Below are 7,685 nucleotides of genomic sequence, written 5' to 3' on the forward strand. Positions count from 1 at the left end.
GAATTTAATTACATGCATATGTATGGGAACCCCATATACATGAGAGGTTCAGAGACAGAAAGAGAAAATGATGTATAATTGGCATTTCAAGCTAAGAATGAGGTAAGACACTTTGGGGCTTCAGAGGGGAGGAAGGTCATTCTGAGGATGATAAAAAGAGCAGCTATTTAGTAATTAGATGTTTTCCCAGCCCTACAGATGGGTCATAAAAATTTGTTTCTGGTGAGAACTCATTATTGACAAGGCCTCTAATTAATTTCTTTAAGGGAGAAATAAAATGCTCTTATGAGCCTGCAGGGTCTGGATTGCCTTCAACTCAAATAATTCATATATCAAGGTGGCACATCTTGGGAAAGCCTGTTCTGAACCCCTTCGGTCCCTCCTTTGAAACTTCCTGAGAAGTTTCACATTCCAGAAGTTGCGTTGATAAATTGTTTCATTTCTCATGAACCCAGTCTCAGTCTTGAGAACAGGTCAGTTCAGTTAAACAGTGTGTCTCATTTCAGGAGGCAGTGATGCAGGTGGGATCCCCAATTTAGGCCTCTGGTGCAAGCAATCAGATATTTAATAAGAGGCATATCTATAGGGAAAAAAGAGGAAAAGAAAAATGATGGTTAACAATTGGAGCACACTATGATCCTGGTTTCTGAGTTCTGAAGGCAAGCAGTCACGAGGATTTCTAGCTGCATGTCTTGAAGCATCTTCAGATAGGGTGAGGACAGGCAGTGACAATCTGATAGATTACCCTGGTCTGCAGTCTGCTGATTTTATGGAAACAGGCACAAAGACTGCCCATATATGAACTGTTGTGGTGATTTCTCTGAAGTTTATATCAAGTTGTCTGACACTAGCTTGCAAGGCTGTGGAAAAAGGCCAATTTTAGTTCACAGTGATTCCAAGTCTAAAGATGGAAGAATAATTAGAAATGTTAGTTTGGAGAGTCATGGCCAGATATCGGAGGAAACTAGAAGAATTCAAAATCCAATCAAATTTACAGGTAGAAACAAAACCTCGAAAGACAATGGACAGTTATCCTGATGCAGACCCACCCTGATGCGGGCTTTGCTGCTGATCACCCTGGGCTTGCTTCTTGCTTCAGCCCTTGCAAAGGTCTTCCTGAAAAGCCATTCCACTTCAGTAGCTTTTTCTGTGAAAACTGTGACCAGGGGGAGGACCCTGCGATGATCAAAAGCCTGACTGCACAGCCAACCCCACTGCCGCCCCTAGGAGTGTGACCGTCAGTGCCCAGACCCAGAAGAGGATCACCCTCGATGGTCCTCAGAAGGTGGAATTAATGTGCGGAAAGAAATGGCTGGCTTCTGGGTCAAAGCCCTGTGTGTGAAACAAATTGGTAAATGAACCTATGAAGGCCTCTGTGGTATACTCGACACTATTCTCCCTAGAAAGTTCTCCCCAGAGCCACTGTACAACCATGGGCTTTCCTCCAGTGTCCCTTCAAAGGAGGCATCTACTCACTGCCCACCAGTGATGTCACCCTGCCTGACCTGTAGCTGCCTGGCTGGAGTCACCACAGCCAGAGCATCCTAGCAGAGGTGAGAATTTGTCTGGGATGGTTCAAGATTGATACCTCTCTGAAGGACATATAATATGGCACTAGCTACAGCAGAATGAAGGGATGTGAGAAAGGAGTCTCTTCCCCTGCCTTGCATTTGCCAAGGCCAAATTCCAATTCTGTGTCAGCCTTCAAGCCACTTCCTACAATGATGTTACTACCCATGCTGAAAATCATTTGGGGCCCCCTGCATTTTAGGCATAAGCAAGCAGCCCTAACCTAAGGGAGGATGAGCTTGGCAGTTCTTGATATTCTGAGACATCTACCAGGCTGACCACTTCATTTTCCTCCTCACCCTTATGGCCTTCTTTCTAAGAGCTTAATTCACTTCCTGAACACTCAACAGGACCAACATGTTTTGCGATCCCTCCCCCCCACAAGTTCAGACTGACCCAGTCTTATTTGCCTGAAGTACTTTTGATTTTCTCATTAAATTTTTTGTCACTGAATTAAAACCCAAAAAAGGGATGATAAACAGCACTAGAAACTAATATCCACAAAGATATATTACTAAAACAATTTTCTCTCTAAAATCACCCTCATTTTTAACAGGTAGCCATATTCAGATTAATTTACTTGCAAAATAATTTACCAGTAAATTCGATCTGTTGTTTGAATAAATACAAGAATAGCAACTGAGCCCTGGCCAGTGTGGCTCAGTTGATTGGAGTGTTGTCCCATAGACTGAAGGGTCACAGGTTTGATTCCTGGTCAGGTCACATTCCCGGATCACAGGTTTGAGGCCCAGTCCGGGTTGTGTACAAGAAGGCAACCAATCAATGTATCTCTCATCTCACATTGATGTTTCTCTCTCTCTCTCTCTCTCTCTCTCTCTCTTCCTTTTTCTCTCTAAAAGCAATGAATAAATGACCTCAGGTGAGTATATTTTTGAAAAAGAATAGCAATTGATCATATAGAATCTTTCTTTTTTTTAAGATTTTATTTATTTACTTTTAAAGAGGGGGAAAGGAGAGAGAGAAACATCAATGTGTGAGAGGAACATCAATTGGTTGCCTCTTGCATACCCCTAACCAGGGACCTGGCCTGCAACCCAGGCGTGTGTCCTGACTGGGAGTCAAACCAGTGACTTTTTGGTTTGTAGGACAACACCCAACCTATACCAGTCAGGGACATATAGGCTCTTTCAAACCTGCTTTGCGGGAATTTTTCATAAGGAATCTCCAGATTGAACTTTAAAGGGACTCTTGACACCAAAAAAGCCAAAGCAAAGACTTGCCAAAGGCTCTGCCGGTGATGCCTATAGCTTTGGGTGAGTTCTTGTATTCTCAAGGTACCCAAGATACCTTGAGTTCCTGCACATGACAGGAAGTATCCTTCTATACTTATCTGGTAGGGCTACTGGGAACCCTGCAAGCAAGGCACCAGGCTGATATGTCCAAGGGGTTTTTATTTTCCATAAGTCAATCTTAATTCCTTGAAAATGTCTGCTCATATCTGAATTGATACATGTTTCTTTCAAATACAGTATTCCAGTCAAAGCCTTTGTAATATAGCCAGTTTCCAACTGTGATCCGTTACAAGGAGACCAGATTCATATTGAATTTATACAAATAACAATACTGCTATGAAAATAAGGATACTCATTAAGGGCTTCTGAATTCTGAAGGGATCAAGTAGATATAAAAAAATAAATGTTTCCATTATGCTCACAGAGGTGTAATTTACCAAATTGCTGTAAGTCATAGTTTAAGAGAAAAGGTTTCCTTATGTCTGGGGGGTAAAAATTAAAGAACCAGAAATGTTTCAAACATAAACTCATAAAAAATATAACCATCCTCATCAGTTCATTTAGCCCCATGTAATTATGACTTGTTCTGCTCAATCTAGTTTTCCCATTAGTTCTTTCAACCTTGCCTGATAATTGAGGGTAATAAAGTCTGTGATAATTCCAAGAAATTTGCAAGGCTTTCCACTAAGGTTTATATGATTTGTCCAGTGAAATGGGTGTCTTGGTCACTAGAGATTGTGGAAGGTATCCCCCAAGTGGGAAACACATTTTCTAACAATTTCTTTGCCACTGTAAGGGCATCAGCCTTGCAGCAGGGGAAAGCTTCCACCCAGACAGAAAACTTACACACAACAAGAACATATTGATAGCCCATCCTAAGTGGCAGTTAAAAGAAATCCAGCTTAAATACACTACAGTGGATGAAGGATTGCAAAACTTTTAAAAATGGGGTTTGCCAGGAAGCTGAGAAGAAACAAGTGGCCATCTTGGATTTCCTATAGCCCCAAATATTCACTTAATTTATAGCCATTGCTCACCCATCTTCATTTCTCTGATTTAGGAGCAGACAGTTGCCATGTAACAAGGGCATTAGGATAATAAACGTCTGGCAACTGAGGGATCACTTTTGCAGGAGCAAAATGAACTTCATCTACATGTGCCACAATCTTTTATTAAACTTTGTTGCTGCTGCCTTTGGATGAAATAGACATGAGACATATTAACAAGAGAAAATGACCAAATTTAATTATGTACATATCTATGGGAACCTCTCATGTATGTGGGGTCTCTTTCTACTCTACCTCTACTTTCCCATGCATGTGCCCACTTGGACCTCAAGTGGTTCTGTAACCAAAATTCCATCATACATATATGCAACTTTTAGTCTAATTTTTCATTTAATATTTTAACAATCATTTCCCCATGTCATTAATCAAGCTTCATGAATATCAACTTTAATGACTATATAATGGTTCTATATATACATATATTTCCCTAGGGTCAGACATGTAGGTTGTTTCCAATTTGGGAATTTTATGACAAGTACTGCAATTAACATCTGATATAGTAATCTTTATTTCTTTTTCTGGTATTTCCTTGGGATATACTCCTATAGGTAGGATTTTTTACTTAAAAGTTATACCAATCAACCTTTTTCTCAGGAGCAAATGAGAGGATCAAATATGTGCCACCATCACTAGCAATAATTTACTATTTTTTTTTAATCTTTGCAAATTTGATTGATTGAAATTGAAAATTGGGTTGATTGACAAAATTAACTGTAATTTTAAATTTTATGTTTGTGATCCAATAAATAAGTAATCAAATTTCAGGATTTTTTTGACAAAAATCAGGGAGAACATATAAATTATTTTTGGATCTTAGGTGGAATATTCACTATTGAAAATACAAACTATCTTTCTGAAGTTCCCAGGGAAAGTATACCCCTTGCTAAGCATCCCCCAACCTCTGTTATTCTTCCTGCATCTACTTAGCTCCTTCGTGAATTGAACATAAGTCCACATCAGTAAACCTACTTCAAAGTTATATTCTGACCACCCTCAACTCCAGATTTTTCCATCTTGACACAAAGGAAAATGCCCTATTTTCTTCTCATTGTTCCATTTAAACGGCTCTACAAACTCATGAAAATACTGCATGTTACATTAAAGCCACATCAGCTACCTTTTTACTGATTTGGAGATTCACTAATAAAAGAATAAGCTGTTGGCCAGATAATCAAATCCTCTCTTGTGTCCCATTGTGTTAGGACATTCTGAACACCCATTCAGTGAGGCTCTCTGTTGTGGCCAATAGCCAGCATGCCTGAAATGGAAGCCAACTTAGATGTTTCTTCAATCAATTCCAGATCAGACCTGGGCCCAAGATCTTGGGAACAGGTACATAGCAGCCTGAGAATAATTAGGTGTGGAAAAACATTTACCATGATAAACAAGGCATTTGTGTGGCAAGCTAACCAAAATATCCATGGTCAGGAATATGAAGACAAACTGTGCCTCCCTCCAAGTCCTCTTGTCCTGCTATTGTTCAGTGACTGTATCTAGTTCCATCTCTCAGCACTTTTTAAAGTTCCTCACAAACTGATGAACTGATACTTCATGCCAAGGTATTCTTGGTTATTCTGGGAATCTAAAATATTTTTTATTTTTATTATTTTGCTTTCAGTGATGTTGATTTCTACAATATAGGAAATGTTAGGAATCTGCATGTCTGTGAAACCAGAACTGAAACCTATCTTGTTCTGGGTAGCATTAAAACAGTCAAGAGATAAATTGGTCTCTAATAAAACCACTTTTTATTACCATAGGAACTCTCTCCAGTCCAAAAACACAGATGCTCAAAGAGAATAAAGTTATTAGCATTGCTACACAGCACCCTCTAGTATATGTAAAAGTAAAGTAAAATGACATATAAATACATAAAATTCTAAAACAATTTCACAGGAAGAAATTAAAAAATTTCCAAGGTTCTGTTTATAAAGCCAATTTTTTTTAAATTTTAGTACATCAACAAAGGTTTTTTTTTCCCCTATCTTAATCCTCATCCGAGACTATGTTTTTATTGATTTGAGAGAGAGAAATCAATGTGAGAGAGAAACATTGATTAGTTGCTTCTTGTACGCACCCCAGCTGGGTATCAAACCCGCAGCCTCGGTATGTGCCCTGACTGAGAATCGAACCTGCAACCTTTTGATGAACAGGACAATGCTCCAACCAACTGAGCCACTTGGCCAGGACGACAAAGGTTTTAATATGTTGGTAAGACCTAGTCTAGTAACTAATGATTCTGAAAAATTTAATCAAGAAAGAACAATGTTTTTTTACAGTATTTTAAAATACATTAACCCTCAGATGTCCCCACTTTATTTTTCAGAACTGTTCAAAGAAATGGCTATGATAGGGATGGCTCTGAATGTTGGCAGGTCATCACCTTTAAGAGGAAAGTTGAAACTAGGTGAAGGCAGCAACGGCAAAGAGCAAACGTAGGTCCGGAAGCCTGTAAGCAAGGTCAGGCTTTGCACATGGCAAGAGGCCTGCCTCATAAATGCCCTGGAAAGAAACCAAGCTGAAAATGCTAAGCAAGCTGCAGAAGCCAGTGAGCTTCCAAGTTATCTTGCAGGAAGGACTTCTAATACACATAGACAGTAAGACAGGTTCATCCAGAGGCAATATGAAGAGGAGATTAAATAATTTTTCTCTTGAAGAAATAGTTTTAGAAACCCCTAGGAAAGAAAGTATACTGACCTGAATTTAATTCATGAAATTAATCTAACTGTGAGGGAACCATAGACTCACTGAGTAGGCCTTAAAGACCATGTAATCAAAGCCCCTATGTCAGTGTTTCCCGAATGCCAGCCTGTGAAACAGCTGTATCAACTCCACCTGGGAGGATATTCCCAGGCTGCCCCATGGAGGCTTCTAATTCATTTGGAGAATGAAGTCCAAGTATCTCTACTTCTAACAAGCTCCACTGTTGGAAAAGCAACTTGGAAAGAGAGAGATGAATCAAACTGGTAGAGCTCAGGATCTTGGACTCTGGCTAAGCTGCTGTTTGGATGCAGGGACTTGGCGGGCAGTGGGAAGACAAGGCAGGAAGTCAAGTCAAGGAGCCGTCACACTGGTTTCCCAGCAAGAGGCAAACTGGTGACCACAGAGGCCAGCAGTTCCATTCAGAAGTTGGAGGAAGGAGCAGTCATAGCCATACACCAGTTCAAAGAAAGACACAAGTTCTGAAAGTTAATAGTCCCTGAGAAGGTTATCCACACAGGCATAGAAGGACCAAAGAGGTACACAGAAATGGGCAAAGCTGGGGCATGGTCATGAGAACGGACCCGAAGCCCGGCCTTTATATCTGTGACAGAACAAAGGGGAGTCAGCACTTGTTGAATGCTTTCTCTGTGGGAAGTATTTTTCACAGGCTGTCTCATGCCCCTTCCCATGTGCCACCTTCACACACGCTCATTTAATCTCCACTAACAGGTAAGGTGAATTTCAATGGTGACCATGGGCTAATTTTTCTCTCTGAGCCACAGTATCATCATCTTGAAAATGGGTAGGATAACTCTTACTCCACAGAGTTTGGAAAATGATAAAACACAGCACTATGGTCCCTGGCACATGGAGATGTCTATGAGGAATTTCATGTTTCTAAAAGGAAATTCTATACTTATATTGTACTATTTTGCAAGATAATGTGTTCAAAAATCTACCACAGTTTTCTCTATGTGCTTAAGTTCACTATCTAGGTTTTAAAGCTCTGATAACCGAGCACACCCTCTGCACAAGCGCCATCTCTCACCTCTCCCCTGAGCCCCACACACCACAAAAGATGACCCAGAGGGAT

General features: G+C 40.2%; 1 pseudogene; it reads left to right on the top strand.

Annotated features, from left to right (window-relative positions):
• The first annotated feature begins 1,053 nt into the window (after positions 1–1,053).
• LOC112296587 (ganglioside GM2 activator pseudogene) lies at positions 1,054–1,607 on the top strand (annotated as a pseudogene).
• Positions 1,608–7,685: the final 6,078 nt, after the last annotated feature.

This window comes from Desmodus rotundus, chromosome 7 (assembly GCF_022682495.2).
Source record: "Desmodus rotundus isolate HL8 chromosome 7, HLdesRot8A.1, whole genome shotgun sequence".
NCBI classification, from domain to species: Eukaryota; Metazoa; Chordata; class Mammalia; order Chiroptera; family Phyllostomidae; genus Desmodus; species Desmodus rotundus.